A 20,648-nucleotide genomic window follows, 5' to 3' on the forward strand; every position below is an offset into this window, starting at 1 on the left:
TAGTACACAGAGCTGTTACTGAGCATCGGTGTGGGGGGAATGCATGTGTGTGAATGCGGTTCCAATCAAGTGGGTAAACTTGTTTTCAACAATATTTAAATAAAATAATATAAAACAGCATAAAATTAAATATAAATAAAAATTTGCTGCCTTTTAGATAAAACTTCACTGAACCCAAAAAGTTAATCCTCCTCTTCCCACAGAGGCTGCACCTGTTCCCTTTCCCCAGCATCGCGCTTCTATTTGAGATTTGCAGTATTTTGTTTCTGTATCTGTTTTAATGCCATTGGTCAGCACACTGGGGAGATATTCCCTGAGATGGTCTCAAATCCCTGATATTCACATCAACCTGAGAGGACAGTGGTTTAACCGATCATCCAGCAGATGGCGTCTTTGCCTTTGCCAGCCTCAAGATAGTGCTCCCCTGTGTGGAGTGGGGCTTGAAACCTGCATGATCAGGTGACGGTGTTATCACTGAGCCCATCTATTCTTTTCTGGGATGTGGGTGTCACTGACAAGACCAGCATTTGTTCCCCATCCCTACCTGCCCCGAAACTGAGTGGCTTGTTTAGCCTTTCAAATGGCAGGTAAGGGTCAGCCACATTGCTGGAGTCCTGGCAGAGTCAGACATCTACAACAGGTCGACAAGAACAAGGCCCTTTGGCCCAATGAGCCAAAGCCAGTCAAACAACCACCTCACTATCCTAATTCCATGTTCCAGTACTTGGCCCGTAGCCCTGTACACCTCGGCATTATAGCTGCACATTGAAATACTTCATGTTATGGGCGAGCTTCTGCCTCAACCACCCTTACAGGCAGTGAGTCCCCAGACTGTCACCACCCTCTGGGTGAATGTGTTTCCTTATGTTCCCTCTTAACCTTTGGCCATTTACCTTTAATCTATACTCCTCTGTTCATTGATTATAACATAACCCCATGTCACCAAGTCACCCTTTATTGACACATGAACAGTCCTTGACTGTCATGCCTCATAGAGAGTCAGGCACTGGAGGCTCGGGGTCTCTGACACTCAGCCTGTTTATGTCAGCGAGGATTCTCCCGGTTATATCCTGGTAACGATTTGAGCTTTTCTTGTGAAACCCAGTTAGGAATTTTAATGGCATTGAATCTCCCACACGCTCCCACCTCTCTTGATGCTCACCCTTGTCTGGTTAATTCTTCCCATTTCCTTCTCTACTTTCAGGTCATTCCATTTCAGTAAAATCTGTGATATTTCCATGGAAGATGTGCACGAGAAACCGCCATAGAGAAGCTCCCAGCCCTTCAATAGGAGGAAGGCCAATGTTTGCAGCAAGCCTGGACTGTGCCCTTGTGTACCTTGCCTGAAGGATTCCATGTGATCTGTCAGCCTCCATCCCAGCCTGATAACCATCTCGGACATTGGAAGGAAATGCCCAGGGAGTAGGTGAACATGGTGCAAAAAGCCTTTCAGCTGAAGCTTCAGTGTTTGCGCTCAGTGTGCATTATCACATGCTCATTGCTCCCCTTTTACACGATAATGGAGAGAGAACTCTTGTTGATGCAGTTTATTTTTAATGTGTCAGGCTATTGAAAGCTGTGAGCACAGAGCAGTCACATTCACGGACAAGATGGTGCGGTCCCACAGACAGTAAATGAATGACAAGACAAATCTGTTTTGGTGGCACTAGTTGAATTTTGAGCAGGGCCCCCGACAGAATCTCTTTTAGAATGGGATCTTGTCGAGCCCCCTGAAGTGGGGGTGGGGGTGGTCGGGGTGTGGTGGTGGTGGAGCCTCAAATGATGGTGCCAGAGACTGTGCAACTTTCAGCAGTACACCACAGTCTCAGCCTGGATTCTGTGCTCTCGTTTCTGAGGTGGCTTTCAATCCGATGACCATTTTGACGATGAGGCAGGAGCATTGTCCATGGAGCCACGGTCAGTAACAATGTAAACTGTGTGGCTCTGAAAGCCTGAGTCTGCATCTCAGCTCGGAAGGATATCAGCTCATTCATCAAATCTGTTTCTGCCCCTCTGCAGGCTGACCAGGCTGCCGGTGCCTTTCCAACACTCCCACATTTCCTCTTGTGCCACAGCTCATTCTCCTGAGGGATAGTTTACTCGGAGTCGAAAAGTGTGGCGCTGGAAAAGCACAGCAGGTCAGGCAGTTGTGCTCAGGCCGAGGACATGACCTTGTCCCTCTGTCAGATCCTCTTCGAGAAACTCATGGCTCACCACCGCCCTCTCCAGGACAATTAGGGAAGGGCAACACCCACTCCATCCCAGGAGAAATCAAAATAAATTACCTATAATTCAAATTATCAAATTGGTGAGGCTTGAATTCATCTCTTTGAAAGACTGGAGCCTCGGTCAGAAACAGAGCCATGACATGGGTGACCCTGGTTTGTCAGACTGAAAGGTGGAGTGTCCTTCGGATTGACACTGGGGTCAGCAAAAAATGAATTACACTCAAAAGATGTAACAACTGGCTATCAAAATGTGCCCCCAAACTGCACAGAACAGCACTTGAGGCTTCGCGCTCCCGTCTCCATCCTTGCTTGTTGACCTTCCCTGGGAAATATCTGGGACGGTCATTCCCACGGGAATCCCCTGGAATGCCTGTGGGTTTATTCTCGGATAATGGAAGGAGTCATTACCCATCGTCCTCAGTTGAAGTGCACATTCTCTATAGTTACTAGAAAGCAGCTGTTTCACTGTGCCTGAACAATATAAAGTCAGAAGGCACACAACACCAGGTTCTAGCCCAACAGGTTCATTTGAAATCACAAGCTTTCGAAGCCCTGCTCCTTCATCAGGTGTACCCCAGTCCCCACATAACTGAACAGTACAAATAAACTGGGGCTCTGCGAGGATCTAATTGGCTCCATCTGTAGAAACAAGGCGAGAGAGAGATCAGCTTTCGGACCAGGATACTTATCGCACCACAATGAAAATGCTCTGCATGCTATGGTATATCAAAAAGAAGTACTTTGGTGTGACTTTTGATTGTCTTCAAAACAAGTGCTGTTTTGTTCATTCTGTGATACACGGAGACTATGTCAGTATTGGGTAACACAAGGTATGTTCCCTCCATTAAACACTTTCCAACACACTCTCTCCATCTTGCTTTACTCCTTATTAACTCTTCTACAATTGTCCCTGTTCCCTCACTCCATCCCGGTCCCAGAAGGGTTGATGGCCGGAGTTCATGACCCCGCACTATGTGACGGTTGGTGTGAAGTGAGGCCAGTGTGTTGGAGCTTGGGCTCCTGCCTCAGGCCCAGGTGTAGGGGCCTGTTCAACAATCTGCACATTGTCCTTTTTCTCTTTCTGAATGAACTGGATCAAGTTGCAGTAACAATCTGGCAACAAGGTGTTTTGTCTAAAATGTTCCCAGCATTGGGCACAGAACTGGCTGTGTAGGAGGAGACAGAGGTCAGTGATGGGAGGATGGTTTTCAGATTGGAGGGCTGTGACTCGTGGTGATCCACAGGGAACTCTGCTGTATATGGTCTACATAAATGATTTGGAGGAAAGCGTAGCTGGTCTAATTAGTAAGTTTACAATTGATACAAAGATTGGTAGAATTGCAGATAATGAGAAGGATTATCTAGGATATTGCAGGATAGAGATCAGTTGGATGCTTGGACAGAAAAATGGCAGAGGTAGTTTAATCCAGACAAATGTGAAGTGATGCATTTTGAAAGGTGGTGTACAGGTGGGAATTATACAGTGAATGGTAGAATCCTTTGGAGTATAGATATGCAGAGGGATCAGGGTGTTTATGTTCACAGATCTCTGAAGGTGCCAGCACAGGGAGGTAAGGTTGTAAAAAAGGCTTATGGCCTGCTTGCCTTCATTGGAAGGGGCATTGAGTATAAGGATAGACAAGTTATGCTGCAGCTTTATAGAACTTTAGTTCGGCCGTACTTGGAATATGGCAAACAGTTCTGGTTGCATACAACTGCATACAGTCCAAAAAGAAGGATGTGGATGTTTTGAAGACGGTGCAGAAATTGTTTACCAGGATATTGTCTGGTATGGGGGGGGATTGTAGTTCTGAAGAAAGGTTGGAGAGACTGAGTTTGTTTTCACTGGAATGCAGGAAAATGAGGTGTGTCCTGATCGAAGTTTACAGAGTTGTGAATGGGATAGGCAGAGTGGAAAATATGAGGCTTTTTCCCAGGGTGGAGGGGTCAAATACTAGGGGACACAGGTTCAAGGTGCAGGGGTTTGGGGGTATTAATTGTAAAGAGATGTACAAACCAAGTATTTCACACAAAGGGAGTTGAGTACCTGGAACACACTGCCAGAGGAGGGGGTGGAAGCAGACACAATAGAATTACTCAAGAAATACCTGCCCTAATGCATGAATAGGAAGGGAATAGAGGGATATGAATCCTGTCGATGAAGACAGTTTCAGTATAGAAGGGCAAAATGTATCAGCACAGGTTGGGAGGGCCGAAGGGCCTGTTCCTGTGCTGTATTGTTCCTTGTTCTTTGATCCCTGCTGTTGAATTGGATTCTCGGGAGCCAGCTCCGTATGAAGAGCCTGTTCTCATTCTTTTGTTGGAGTTCATGGGGCAGCTGCTGCTTCCTTGCTACGTCACTGATCAAACCAACAATGCGGAAAGCTTCTTGATATTTTAAATACACTGTCTGCAGGAAAATGTTTGGCTGAGGTTTTAATATTGTTTAATAAGATAATGACATCAATACACCAGTGTTGTTTACGGCTGGGAACATTTAACATCATAGTCCTTGTTTTAAATGAACTCTCACTCATGGTAATACAGTTTTCAATGTTTCTCTCCCTTTACGTGTTATGAAGAGATTTGCCAACATGTTTTGGTGAGGACAGTGCATCTTCATTGGAGGATTGGAAGATGATATCTTAAGGACACACGCACTAAACAACCCCACCACCCTGTGGCCGACCATTTCAACTCCCCCTCCCACTTGCTAAGGATATGCAAGTCCCTAGGCCTCCTCCACCGGCCAATTGAAGCCATCTAACAACTGGAGGAAGAACACCACATCTTCCAACTTGAGACCCTCCAATGACACGGAATCAATGTTATAGAGTCATAGAGATGTACAGCATGGAAACATCCCTTCGGTCCAACCCGTCCATGCCGACCAGATATCCCAACCCAATCTAGTCCCACCTGCCAGTACCCGGCCCATATCCCTCCAAACCCTTCCTATTCATATACCCATCCAAATGCCTCTTAAATGTTGCAATTGTACCAGCCGCCACCACATCCTCTGGCAGCTCATTCCATACATGTACCACCCTCTGCATGAAAAGGTTGCCCCTTAGGTCTCTTTTATATCTTTCCCCTCTCACCCTAAACCTATGCCCTCTAGTTCTGGACTCTCCAACCCCAGGGAAAAGACGTTGTCTATTTATACTAGCTATGCCCCTCATAATTTTGTAAACCTCTATAAGGTCACCCCTCAGCCTCCGACGCTCCAGGGAAAACAGCCCCAGCCTGTTCAGCCTCTCCCTGTAGCTCAGATCCTCCAACCCTGGCAACATTCTTGTAAATCTTTTCTGAACCCTTTCAAGTTTCACAACATCTTTCCAATAGGAAGGAGACCAGAATTGCACGCAATATTCCAACAGTGGCCTAACCAATGTCCTGTACAGCCGCAACATGACCTCCCAACTCCTGTACTCAATACTCTGAATGTTAATGTTACTTGTTTCCTCATCTCCACTCCCCCCAGCTTATCCCAGATCCAACCCTCCAACTCGGCACCACCCTCTTGAACTGTCCTACCTGTCCATCTTCCTTCCCACCTATCCACTCCACCCTTCACTCTGACCTATCACTGTCACCCCCCACCTCCACGTACCTATTGCAATCTTCACGACCTTCCCCCCAGCCTCAATTCCCTCCCATTTATCTCTCCGACTCCTCACTCCCTCCTCCCCATTCCTGATGAAGAGCTTATGCTCAAAACGTCGACTCTCCTGCACCAGGGATACTGCCTCACCGGCCGTGCTTTTTCAGCACTACACGATTTCACTCTGTGCTGTGGTAATAGTGTGTTAAAGCCCAGTGCAGATCATCCATCATCTCAATCAGGTCATAGGGTCTAAGGTTGGTCAGTAATGTCTGGCCCCAGAACAGTAACACTGACTGACTGGAGACAACCCAGATCAAGTCCCAGTGAGAGTGTTATTGAACTTCACACTCAAAGCCCACCAAGGAGGTGGTTGTTGTTAGTCTCAATGTTACCACAGATTAAGTTCTCCCAGAGATTCATAATTCATTCTAGATTTTAAACAAGGGAGGGATGTTGTGGGGAGACAGATGGGAAGGCATGGAGAGGAAACAAAAAGGAGAGAGAATTGCACTTCTGTTACACCGGTTCATGAGCTCAGGATGTTCAAAGATGTTTTACAGCTAATGGAATACTTCCAAAGTCTAGTCATTGTTGTAATGTGGGAACTGTGACAGCCCATTTACTCTCAGCAGGCTCCCACAATAACAGCGAACTATTGACAAGGATCTCAGGGATAGGACGTGGAGTGGAGAATAGGATGGAATGGCAATGAAACCCAAGCAGTCAATGAGGCCTGAGTATTAGGCTGGGTGGAAGGGAGATGTCAAAGGAAATGGGCTTCTTAAAATTCCTTCATGGGATGTGGGGTTCACTGAATTTATTACCTATCCCTAGTTGCCCTGGTGAAGTTGGTCCTGAGTTGCTTTCTTGAGCCGTTGCATCCATGTGCTGTAGATAAACTCATGAAGCCCTTAGAGGGGAAATTCCAGGATTTTGACCCAGTGGCAGTGAAGAAACAGTTCAAAGTCAGGATGGTGAGTGGCTTGCATGGAACGTCCAGGGATTGGTGTTCCCATATATCTGCTGCCCTTGTCATTCCAGACTGAAGCGGTCATGGGTTTGGAAGGAACTATTTTAAGGACGTTTGGTGAGCTGGTGTTAGTGGTACAGTTAGCTGAAAATGATCACCTCTCTACAACCGTGGTCATTCCCTTTCCTCTTATATCGGTGAAACCTGTCAATAAATAACTACTGGTCAGTAATATCAACAACAACAACTTGTATTAATATAGCATCTTTAATATAGTAACCATTCAAAAGGTGGGGATATACGGTGTTTGTGATGGTGACCAAAAAGAGACAAAGAGCTCATTCTAAGAAGTGAGAGGGGTTTTTGGAGGAAATCCCCGTGCTGAGGGCCTGGGAGACTGAAGGCACAGCTGCCAGTCATGAGGGGGAAGGCCAGATTGGAGAGTTTGGGAGATGGGGGAGGGATTGAGGATAACCGAATGGTCCATTATATCGCCTCCCCCACCTGCTGCAGCCGGAGACTGGGGAGAGGAATCGGGAGGCTGGGCAAGGAACCACCCAGAGGCTGGAGGCTGCTACTGCAAGCAGGGGCCAAACCAGTTCTGCTGTGAGAAATTGGAGCAGGAGGATGCTTCCAATGCCAGTCCATCCTTTCTTAAATACAGGGACCAAAACTGCACACAGCACTGCACGTGCAGGCTCATTAACACCCATTAGAATTGGTACAAGATTTCTCTATTTTTAAATTCCAACCCGCAGCAATAAAGGTTAAAATTACATTCACCTCCACCCAGTGCCCAAGAGGTTTGGTGGGGTGGGGGGGGGAGTGGGGAGGTTTGGGGGGTGGGGGGAGGGTTGGGAGGGAGGGGGGAATGACTGCATTCTCCGACAGAAGGAATGCTAAAAATGCTATCACTATAAGAGTGAAAAGTTGGGGTGGAGACAGTGACAGTGACCCCCTCCACAGAGAGAGGGGAAAGTACACTGACACATTTAAAACTGTATTATCACAAGTGAGAATTCAAACATCCACCCACTCCATCATGAGTCTTCCCACATTGTTGGTTTGATCAGTGACGTAGCAAGGAAGCAGCAGCTGCCCCATGAACTCCAACAAAAGAATGAGAACAGGCTCTTCATATGGAGCTGGCTCCCGAGAATCCAATTCAACAGCAGGGATCAAAGAACAGGGAACAATACAGCACAGGAACAGGCCCTTCGGCCCTCCCAGCCTGTGCCAACACATTTTGCCCTTCCTCACTGAAACTGTATTCACCTACAGGATTCATATCCCTCTATTCCCTTCCTATCCATGTATTCATCCAGGTATTTCTTGAATGCTGCTATTGTGTCTGCTTCCACCACCTCCACTGGCAGTGTGTTCCAGCCCCTCACCATCGTTTGTGTGAAATACTTACCTCACACATCTGTTTTAAACACCCACCAGCTCCCCCCCACCTACACACACCTTGAACCTGTGTCCACTAGTAACTGACCCCTCTACTCTGGGAAAAAGCCTCATATTTTCCACTCTCTCCATGCCATTCACAATTTCATAACCTTCTATTAGGTTGCCCCTCAACCTCCTGCATTCCAATGAAAACAAATCCAGTCTATCCAACGTTTTTTTTTATTTGAAAAATATACTTTATTCATAAAATAATTTGATGGTCTGTACAGTTGGTCATGCCATACGTATGTAAACATGTACATACAGAGATCAGAATTTATCATTTTTCAATCATATGCCCATATAATTAGCTGAGGCGTCAGCAGATCCCAAATGACTGCACGGGCCCCCTGTTCTTCGTTAGGCAGGCAGACTTTACACAGTGGTCTTTCCCCACCGCGCCTTGGCGGCAGCTGCCCCAAGCTTCAGTGCGTCCCTCAACACGTAGTCCTGGACCATGGAATGTGCCAGTCTGCAACACTCAGTCGGGGTCAACTGCTTCAGCTGGAAGATCAGCAGGTTTCGGACCACCCAGAGTGTCCTTCACCGAATTGATGATCCTCCAGGCACAGTTGATGTTCGTCTCGGTGTGCGTCCTGGGGAACAGACCGTAGAGCACGGAGTCCCGCGTCACGGTGCTGCTCGGGACGAACCTCGACAAACACCACTGCATTCCTCTCCAGACTTCCTCTGCGTAGGCACATTCCAGAAGGAGGTGTGTGACAGTTTCGTCCCCCCCGCAGCCGCTTCGAGGGCAGCGTGCGGTGTGGCTGAGAGTCCGGGCGTGCATAAAGGATCTCACAGGCAGAGCCCTTCTCACCACCAGCCAAGCCATGTCTTGGTGCTTGTTGGAAAGTTCTGGCGATGAGGCATTCTGCCAAATGGCTTTGACAGTCTGCTCAGGGAACCGCTCGATAGGATCCGCCCTCTCCTTTTCCCGAAGGGTCTCAAGGACACTACGTGCTGACCACTTCCTAATGGACTTGTGGTCAAAGGTGTTTTTCTTGATAAATTTCTCCACGAAGGACAGGTGATACGGAACGGTCCAACTACTCGGAGCGTTCCGCGGCAGCGAGGCCAGGCCCATCCTTCACAACACCGGGGACAGGTAGAACCTCAGTACGTAGTGACACTTGGTGTTTGCGTACCGGGGATCCACGCACAGCTTGATGCAGCCACACACAACGGTGGCCATCAGGGTGAGGGTGGCATTGGGTGTCTTTTTTCCCCCATTGCCCAGATCTTTATACAGTGAGTCCCTTCGGACCCAATCCACCTTTGACCTCCATATAAACTGGAAGATGGCCCGGGTGACTGCAGCGACACAGGTTCTGGGAATAGGCCAGACCTGTGCCACGTATAATAGCAATGACAGTGCCTCACACCTGATGACCAGGTTTTTTCCCGTGATGGAGAGCGACCGTAGCTTCCATCTGCCCAGTTTCTGCCTCACTTTGCTGATATGCTCCTCCCAAGACTTGGCGCATGCCCCAGCCCCCCCCCCGAACCAAACACCCAGCACCTTCAGGTGGTCGGTCCTGGCGGTGAAGGGGCTCGAGGATTGGTCGGCCCAGTTCCCGAAGAGCATGGCCTCGCTCTTGCCTCGGTTTACCTTGGCCCCCGAGGCCCGTTCGAACTGGTCACAAATGCACATGAGTCTGAACACGGACAGCGGATCCGAGCAGAAAACGGCGACATCATCCATGTACAGGGAGGCCTTAACCTGCAGGCCCCCGCTGCCAGGAATAGCCACCCCTCTCAGGCTCGCATCCTTCCTGATGGACTCGGCAAATGGCTCTATGCAGCACACAAACAAGGCAGGAGAGAGGGGGCAGCCCTGCCTGACTCCAGATCTGACTGGGAAGCTATCTGATTCCCACCCATTGATTGAGACTGCACTGACAATGTTGGTGTAGAGCAGTCTGATCCAATTGCAGATTCCCTCCCCAAAGCCCATTTTGGAGAGAACATCTCTCATATACGTGTGTGATATCCTGTCAAAGGCTTTCTCCTGGTCCAGGCTGATCAGGCAGGTGTCCAACCCTCTGTCCTGCACGTAGGCGATCGTATCCCTGAGGAGTGCGAGACTCTCAGCGATCTTCCTGCCCGCACAGTTTTTGTCAGGGTGAATCACCGACCCTAGAGCAGACCTGACCTGGTTGGTGATTACCTTTGACAGAATTTCGTAATCTGCATTCAACAGTGAGATTGGTCTCCAATTTTTGAGTTCCTCCCTCTCCCCCTTCTGCTTGTAGATGAGGGTGATGATGCCTTTCCTCATGGATTCACTCATGGTACCTGCCCGAAGCATACTGACATACACCTCCAGCAGGTCCTGGCCAATCATGTCCCACAGAGCGGAATAGAGCTCGACCGGTAAGCCGTCGCTTCCGGGAGTTTTATTCTTTTCGGAGGACTCGAGGGCTTTGGTCAGCTCGTCCAGAGATAGCGGCTGGTCCAGCCTCTCCCGTGTTCTGTCATCTAAGACCTCCGTGATAGAGGACAGGAACGACAGGGAGGCTGCGCTGTCGGTCGGCTTCGCGTCGTACAGACTGGCATAGAAGGATTTACTGATCCTCATGACGTCAGCCTGAGATGACGTTAGCGAGCCATCTTCTTCCTTCAGGCTGCTGAGCACAGAGCTCTCTTTGTGCACCTTCTGGAAGAAGAAACGTGAGCACATCTCGTCCTGCTCCACGGGGCGGACCCTGGACCGGAAGATTATCTTGGAGCAAAGAGCGAGGCTTGCTGGCCCTTCACCTCCTTGAGGTCCTCAGTGACATCCACCCCCATCGTCTGCAGCAGGAGCAGGTTCTGCATACTTTCCTGGAGCTGGGACAGTTTTCCCCGCCATGTTTTCATCCAAATCATTTTTGTAGATCATGAACAGCAAAGGTCTCATCATTGATCCCTGTGAAACCCCACAAGCCACAGCCCTCCATTCTGAAATCCATCCTTCCATCACTACTCTCTGCCTCCTCTGACTCAGCCAGTTCTGTACCCAGTGCTGGGAACATTTTAGACAAAACACCTTGTTGCCAGATCGTTACTGCGACTTGATCCAGTTCATTCAGAAAGAGAAAAAGGACAATGTGCAGATTGTTGAACAGGCCCCGACACCTGGGCCTGAGGCAGGAGCCCAAGCTCCAACACACTACACATGAAACTTAAGACAGAGTGGGGTCATGAAGTCTGGCCATATGTTCCTCTGGGACCGGGACGGAGTGAAGGAACAGGGACAATTGTAGAAGAGTCAATAAGGATTAAAGCAAGATGGAGAGGGTGTTTTGGAAAGGGGCTAGAGGAGGAAATATACTTTTTGCCACCCAACGCTGACATACTCTCCATGTATCACATCATGAATAAAACAGCACACTTTGAGGACAATCAAAAGTTACACCAAAGTATTTCTTTTTGATCTATCATAGCATGCAGAGCATTTTCATTCTGGTGCAATTAGGTATCCTGTTTCAAAAGATGCACTCTCTCTCTTCTCTCGTTTGTACAGATTCAGCCGGTTAGATCCTCACAGAGCCCCAGTTTATTTGGACTGTTCAGTAATGTGGGGATGCCGATGGTGGTCTGGGGTACACCTGATGAAGGAGCAGCGCTTCGGAAGCTTGTGATTTCAAATGAATCTTTTGGGCTAGAACCTGGTGTTGTGTGTCCTCTGACTTTGTATTGTTCGGGCACAGTGAAACAGCTGCTTTCTAGTTACTATGGAGGACTTGCACAGCTGCTGAAGACTATGGGTAATGACTCCTTCCATTAGCCGCAAACACACCAGTAGTCATTCCAGTGGATTCCAGTGGGAATGACCAATCAGTTGCTTTGACCCAGTTCCCCAGTTAATCAGGCCATGGCTGACCTGGAATACATTCTCCCTTTGTCCTGTAAACCGTACTGCCCTGAGAAAATGAACATTGAAACCCAACCTCAACAGCTTTTTATTTTGGATTGAGGGTTCCAGATTTCCCCCACTCTGTCGGAAGGAATTTTTCCTGAAATCGTCTGAATTACAATTTTAACAACCCTCTTGTTCTGGACTCTGGCGCTGGAGAAAGCAATTTACATCAACACTGTTCATTGTGTCTGGGGAAAAGTCTCGCTGATGTAACCTGTTCTCTCTCATTAATAGTTTCTGATCCGAAGGTGACATAACAGGCTGGATACTGAGAGGGTGGATCCTATTATTAGGCAGATGAGATCTGGAGGGCCGGTTTAGCACAAAGCAGTCTCCCATTGAAAAGGAAGGAGGGGTTTTCTTGCTGAGGTTTGACAGTCTGTGGAATTCTCTTCTCTACATGGGAATGGAGGTTCACTCATAGAGTTGGCTCAAGGTTGCGGTAGACAGATTTTTTGATGAACAAGGCAATTAAGGATAATGGGAGGGGGTGGGGAAGCAGAAAGTGCAGGTGAGACCATAAGCAGTGATCTTCTTCATTGTCAGAGCAGCTCCCAAAAGGCCTGCTCCTGCTCCTGGGTCCTATGTTCTGGCAGAGGCTGCAGCAATCCGGGACCCCCATCTTCCCTTTGTCACTCACCGACAAAAATGTAATTTTAAAATGAAAAGTATTTTCTTGAACAAGACCAACTCAACTCTTGTTGCAGCTTTTTCTTTGCTGGCTTTTAATTTTAACAGGGTTTTAGAAACACGTCATTTGTCTTATGTTGCAGTGGAGACAGACACAAGGCAGTGAGGCCTCAGAGAACACCGAGAGCTTTCACTCTGCACAACAAGGCTGTCAGCACAAGCATCTGGTGACAGGATTGTAGGGGGTTGAAAAGGAGAGTCACGGAGAAAAGAGACCTATAGTTCAAAATAAAACCTCTTCATATATTCCCACACTCTAATGAATTAATGTTAGAGGATTAGAGACCCAGAACGGTGAGAGTGTGGTGGCTCAGACGCTAAAAGGCAGACAGCAAGGAACTGCATTATTCCTTCTCATTATTATTTCTGCTTCATCATTGGCGAGCTTCATAATTATTACCCACCCCCAGTTGCTTGGACTAAGTTCTTTGCTGAGCCAGATCATGGGGTCATTAAAAATGGATCTTGTCACAGTGGGGCAGGAGTCCCAGACCGGGCTCCCTCGCCGAAAGAACATTTGTGAACATCACATTGATTTTCATATCTTTTTTTGCACAGATCCCAGCGCCTTCCTTCCCAGATATTACATGGCTCATCACCGCCCTCTCCAGGACAATTAGGGAAAGGCAATGCCTGCCCCATATCAGGAGAAATCAGGAGAAATGATGTAAAATTAAAATGATCAAACTGCTGAGGCTTGAATTCATCTCTTGAAAGACTGGAGCTTCGGCCAGAAGCAATGCCATGACATGGGTGACCCTGGTTTGTCAGACTGAAAGGTGGAGTGTCCTTCGGATTGACACCGGGATCAGGCACAAAATGAATTACACTCAAAGACCAAACAAACGGCCCCCAAACTGCACAGAACAGCACTTGCGGCTACGCGTCCCCATCTCCATCCTTGCTGTTGCCCTTCCCTAACTGTCCTGGAGAGGGCGGTGGTGAGCCATGAGTGTCTCGAAGAGGATCTGACAGAGGGACAAGGTCATGTCCTCAGCCTGAGCGCAACTGCCTGACCTGCTGTGCTTTTCCAGCACCACACTTTTCGACTCCGAGTAAACTATCCCTCAGGCGAATGAGCTGTGGCACAAGGGAAAACGTGAGAGTGTTGGAAAGGCACCGTCAGCCTGGTCAGCCTACAGAGGGGCAGAAACAGATTTGATGAATGAGCTGATATCCTTCTGAGCTGAAACACAGACTTAGGCTTTCAGAGCTACACAGTTTACATTGTTACTGACCGTGGCTCCATGGGCAATGCTCCTGCTTCAGAGTCAAAATGGTCACTGGATTGAAAGCCACCTCAGAAACAAGAGCACAGAATCCAGGCTGAGGCTGCAGTGAACTCTTGCACCATATTATGTATGGGATGTTCATTTAAAGCCCCACCAGCACCACCCAGACCCCAATCCCTCCACCTCAGGGGGCTCGACAAGACCCCATTCTGAAGAGATTCCCTCGGGTATCCTGCTCAATATTCATCTAATGCCACCAAAACAGATTTGTCTCATCATTCATTTGCTGATTTTGGGACCTCAGCATTTTGTCTTGTGAAGGGGATTGCACTGCGCATGCAGCTTTAAATATCCTGGGATGATTAAAAAAAACACTGCACCAACAAGAGTTCTCTCTCCATTCTCATGTAAAAGGGGAGCAATGAGCAAGTGAAAATCCAGACTGAATGCAAACACTGAAGCTTCAGCTGAAAGGCTTTTTGCACCATGTTAACCTGCTCCCTGGGCATTTCCTTCCAGTGTCCGAGATGGTTATCAGGCTGGGATGGAGGCTTGCAGGAGGCTGGAAGAACACAGCAAGTCAGGCAGAATCTGGAGGTGGAGAAGTCAACATTTCGGGTATAACTCTTCTTCAGAACTGCAGGTGGGGGTGGGGGGAGCTGCAAATCAAGGTGGGATCAGTTGTTTGGGCGGGTGGAGGGGAATGGTGGAGTGGTCGGTATTGAATGATGAACACAGATAGAGGGTTTGAAGTGGTTGGTCGATGGGAGGAATGAATCCATTTGGTGGCGAGAAGGGAGGGTGCGTAAGTAGAATAGAATGGAGGAGGGGGACAGGAAAGGGAGTTGAAAGTTGGGAAAGGGACGCTTTTTGAAATTGGAGAACTCAATGTTGATTCCTCTGGGTTTAAGCTACCCCAGGCAAAAGATAATTATTTGTTCCTCCAACTTGCAGTCTGATTGCTTGTGGCAATGGAGGAGGCAGAGGATGGTCATGTCAGAGAGGGAATAGGAAGGGGAATTGAAATAGGCAGTGACTGGGAGGCCAGGTCAGCCTTTGTGAGCACGGCTGAGATGCTCAGAAAAACATGCCCTTAGTTTATGTTTGGTCTCACCGATGCAGAGAAGACCACAACGGGTGCACTGGGTACAATAAACTAGGTTGGAGGATAGGCAGGTGAACCTCTGTCTGACCTGGAAGGACTGGGGTCCTGCATGGAAATGGCAGGCGTGGTGTGTCGGCAGGTTTTGCATCTTTTACGGTTGCAGGGGAAGGTACCATGGTTTTGTTGGGGGAGTAGGTGTGAAGAGTGGTGAAAACCAAGGATTGGCAAAGTGAACAATCCTTGTGGAAGGCAGAGAGGGGTGGGGAGGGGAAGATGTTCTTGGTAGTGGGGTCTAGCTGGAGTTGGCAGAATTGTTTGAGGATGCTACGTTGGATGTGGAGATTGGTAGGGCGTAAGGTGAAGACAAGGGGAACCCTGTCTTTATTGCATTTTGGAGGGGGGTGTTTAGATTTGGGGAGCAGAGAATGGAGGAGGTGCGGTGGAGGGCTGTCTGGATGGCAGAAGTGGGAAAAGTACATTGTTCAAAATAGGTGGACATCTGGGGCACCTGGGAGTGGAGCATCTCCTCGTTCGAGCAGATGTGACGGAGATGGAAGACTTGGGAAAACGGGACGGTGTTCTTGCAGGATACTGGTTGGGAGAAGGTGTTGTCCAGGTAGTTGTGTGAGTCTGTGGGTTTACAGTAAATGTCTGTTCCTAGACTGTCACCGGAGATGGAAATGGGGCGGTCAAGAAAGGAGAAGGATTTGTCCAAGATAGACTACGTGAATTTAAGGGCAGGTTGGAAGTTGTTAGCAAAGTCAATGAACTGCTCCAGTTCAGCCTGGGGGCAGGATGCAGCATTGATGCAGTCACTGATGTAATGGCGGAAGGTTTGGGGAACGGTGCCTGTGCATGTACTGGTGAGGTGTTGTTTGATGTCGCCGACAACAAGCAGACATAGCTGGTACCCATGGCCACCCACTGGATTTGGAGGAAATGGGAAGAGTTGAAGAAGGCTGACAGATCACATGGAAATGTTTGGAAAAGGTACACAAAGGCACAGTCCAGGCTTCCTGCAAATATCAGCCTTCCTTCTATTGAAGTGCTTCTTCATAGGAGCTTCTCTATGGCGGTTTCAAGTACACATCCTCCGTGGAAATATCACTGACTTTACTGAAATAGAATGAAATGAAAGAAGAGAAGGAAATGGGAAGAATTAACCAGACAAGGGAGAGCATCAAGAGAGATGGGAGTGTGTGGAAGATTCCGTGCCATTAAAACATCCCAAAGGAATTTGACAAGAAAAGCTCAAATCTTTACAAGGATATAACAGGGAGATTACTTACTGACATCAAACAGGTTGAGTGTGAGGGACTCTGGTGCCTAACTCTAACATTACAGTCAAGGACGGTTGATGTGTAAATAAAGGGTGACTTGATGATGTGGAGTTATTTCATGATCAATGACCGGGGGCAGAGATTTAAGGGAAATGGCTGACGATTAAGAGGGAATATGAGGAAACACACTTTCGTGCAGAAGGTGGTGGTAATTTGTAACTCGCTTTCTGTAAGAATGGTTGAGGCAGAAGCTCTCCCATAACATTGAAGTATTTCAATGTGCAGCTGTGATGCCAAGGTATACAGGGCTATGGGCCAAGTGCTGGAACATGGAATTAGAATAGCGAGGTGGTTGTTTGACTGGCTTTGGCTCATTGAGCTGAAGGATCTTGTTCTTGTAGACCTGTTGTAGATGTCTGACTCTGCCAGGACTCCAGCAATGTGGCTGACCCTTATCTGGCATTTGAAAGGCCGAGCAAGCCACTCAGTTTCAGGGCAGTTAGGGATGGAGAAAAACTGCTGGTCTTGCCAGTGACACCCACATTCCAGGAAAGAATAGACGGCCTCAGTGATAACACCGTCACCTGAACCTGCAGGTTTCAAGCCCCACTCCAGTCACTGGAGCACTATTCTGAGGCTGGCAAAGGCAAAGACTCCATCTGCTGGATGATCGGTTAAACCACTGCCCTCTCAGGTCGATGTAAATATAAGGATTTTGTGACCATCTCAGGGAAAATCTCCCCAGTGTGCTGACCAATGCTTCTCTTATACCCAATGGCATTAAAACAGATACAAGAGTAAATACTGCAAATCTCAAATAAAACAAGATGCTGGAGAAAGGGAACAGGTGGAGCCGCTTTAGAGAGAGGAGGGAATAATGTTTTGGATTCAGTGATGTTTTATCAAAAAGACACCACCGATTTTATTTAATTTTAAACTGTTTTATGTTATTTTGTTTTTTTACATCTTGTTTATCAAATTTCAGCCGGCTTGGTTGGTACCACATCCACAAATATCCATTGCCTCCACACTGACCCTCAGTAACAGTTGTGTGCACTATCTACAAGATACATTGCAGAGATTCAGCAAAGATCCTGAGAGAGCACCTTCCAAACCCATGGCCACTTCCATCAAGAAGGACATTGTAGCAGATACACAGGAACACCGCTCTTTGCAAGTTCCCCTCCAAGCCATTCAGCCATCTGACATGGAAATATATCGCTGTTCCTACATTTTCACTGGGTCAGAATCCTGGAATTCCCTTCCTCAGGACATTGTGTGTCTACCTCCAGCACACAGACTGCAGCGGTTCAAGAAGGCAGCTCAGTGCCACTGTGTACATGACAATGAGAGATGGACAGTAACAAGGCTGGTGAAGAGTAAGAGCAGGTGTGATTAGGGATCTGAAAGCGAGAATGTGATGTTTCAGTTCTTCCTGGACATCTCAAGGTTTGTATGATCTTTTAGTCTCCTAATTGCAGAAAGAATATAAATCCATTGGAAGTGTTTCAGAAGAGTTTTACCCGACTGATCCCTGGTACGAGGGGGCTGTGTGATGAGGGAGGATTGGAAAGACTGGCCTTGTTTTCACTGGAGTTTCGAAGAGTGGGGGGTTTTCCTGTCCCACTGTATTCTCCAAACCCTTATCTGACCCCCTCTTGGGTCATACCCTCCTGACCCTTACTAACATGGAATTGGACTGCCCAGTCCTGAGGCTTACACCTTCCATCTGGAACAAACTCTCCAGGTATCTCTGCCCCTCCCTGATGTATCAGGATTCTTACAACTCAGTTTCCAATCCAAACCCCCTGAGTGGGAGTTGCTGTAGTTTTATGCAGTCACTACAGATGTATTTACCCCGAATCATTTCAGTTTAATGAACAAATGCTGATCCCACTTACAAATGAAAGAAATCATTTCTTTCATTCAACTAGTAATTGTCCTCAGTCTCTGGATCAATGTTTCAGTGCTTTTCATTTCTTGAATTTCCCTAATGGAGGTTTCCGAAGCATACTATTTATATGGTTCCTTACACAAAACTCTTCCCAGCTGATCTGGTCAACAGTCTCCTGTCCCCTTGTTTATTATTTTGCTATTTTCAATCCAAGTACATGTGCAGGCTCCCATCAGCTGAAGTGACAGTCAGTTCACCGAACTCCCACATTGACCAAACTTCCCAGCATCCCCCTCTGTGCCAGCTGCACTGAGTGCCAACTGCAGGATATAGGCTGCCCTGTATTTAAACTGGTGCTAATTGAAATCACTTTGTTCTGTTGTGCTGTTAGAGTCATAGAGATGTACAGCACGGAGACAGAACCTTCGGTCCAACTCGTCCACGCTGACCAGATATCCCAACGCAATCTAGTTCCACTTGCCAATGCTCAGGATCTGGGTTAAGCTCGCTCATTTCTCAGTCTGAAGCTTCCTTCTTTCAGCCTGAGAAATACGTTACTTTTACAACCAACAAATGTGACTTTAATGCTGGAATCTGGTTTGAAGATTAATGGGCTCAATGGTTTGATTCAATGAGGTAAGATATGAAATACCTGTGACACTTGTTGTAATCCAGTCTTCTCTAACCAATCTCTTCAGGGGCCTGGATGAGTGTGAGGAGATTGGGTTTTGATGGAACTACCCACAGACTCAAGTCGAAAGAAGCAAAGCAAGAAGAACAAGTGGATCGAATACAAGAGAGCACATTATGAGGGAAAACCAATTGTTCCCAAAGGAGAGAGTGACAACATTGAATTGCTTCTGGTGTCATCCTCTGTGCCCTAATGTTTCACAGAGCCAGCTCCACATCCTTCCATTGGCTTTGTCATTGAGAGTCAACGGTTCCCTTCCCACAGCCCTTTTTAAAATGCCCTGCCCCAGGGAATCACTCAGACAGAGAATATTTCACCTTTTCTGGGAAAGTTGGAGAAATATTGGATGTCGATGAGCTGCTTTCTCAGCCTTCAGGGTCTGACAGAAGGATGTGTGTAGTCTGTGGATTTTGGAGACAAATCACTGAGATATTCCTCACTCCCATCAAAACCTGACTTTATCCTGACATCAGTTTCCATTCTTCATTATAAAGTACCCCCACCAGTTTCAGACTAGACATTTCACACCCAGCCCCCATTTCCTCACATTGGAATCAAGAACCAAACTTGCCCCATCTCAGGATTGCCCTCTGAATGTGGTGTCAGTGTGCTAATGCTGTGTTTGAATGAAAGAGCCATGGTGGAATCTGGGACTGAGTCCAAGGGGTTTCTGAGCCACCAGCAGCCTCCCCACTGTGTGAGATTCTGTTGGCATAAGATTTCAGTCCCATGGTTCCCACTGATACGAGAACCATGGAGTGAGATTGCTGGAGCCACATGTGGACTGAGGAACACAACAGTCAGGACAATGAGCTGCTCTGGAGTCCACCCTGAGCCCTGGATGGTTGTTACTGAGATGGCCGAGGGGCTACAGAATATGACAGCAGAAAGTGGAACCAGTTTGTCATTGACTGTCCTCCCCAGCGGTGACTCCCAGACTGAACATTCTCAATCTGACCCCAGGGACACACGGAGCAATTCCATCTCATTTGAAAAGTAAAGAAAACCCAGGTCTAATTTATGGAATATTTATTACCCAAACCCTGTGGAATTGTTATTCTGAGTTCCAAGATTCTGCTGATCGTATTGATCAATAGAGTGTCCCAAGTGGCCCTGATCTGAATTGCTTGGCTCAGGATCTTGCTGTCCCTGATGGATGGGTTGGTGTGAAGGGGGAATTGCCATCAGAATATTTTGTACCAGGGATGGATCAAGTCAGTATAGGGGGTGACATGGTGGCTCAGTGGTTAGCACTGCTACCTCATAGTTCCAGGGACCTGGGTTCAATCCCTTCCTCAGGCAAATATCTCTGTGGATTTTGCATATTCTCTCCAAATACAAATCAAATGCTGCATGGAATATTTACTTTGCAAACCCTGTGGTCTCGTTATTCTGGGTCGCAAGATCCTGCTGGTCAAATTGCGAACTGAACTGCTTGGCTCAGGATCATGCTGTGCTGAAAGGATGTGTTGGTGTTCAGGGGAATTCCCATCAGATTATTGTGTTCCCCATTGCCCCCTCTATTCTCCTCCTCCTGCTCCATACCTGTGGGGGTGAGGCTTTTCACTTCACACACCTATCCCTGAGGACTCAGCTGT

The sequence above is a fragment of the Chiloscyllium plagiosum genome, unplaced genomic scaffold (genome assembly GCF_037043375.1).
Source record: "Chiloscyllium plagiosum isolate Xiang-an unplaced genomic scaffold, Cpla_swu_hap1 HiC_scaffold_9, whole genome shotgun sequence".
In the NCBI taxonomy this organism is placed as follows: Eukaryota; Metazoa; Chordata; class Chondrichthyes; order Orectolobiformes; family Hemiscylliidae; genus Chiloscyllium; species Chiloscyllium plagiosum.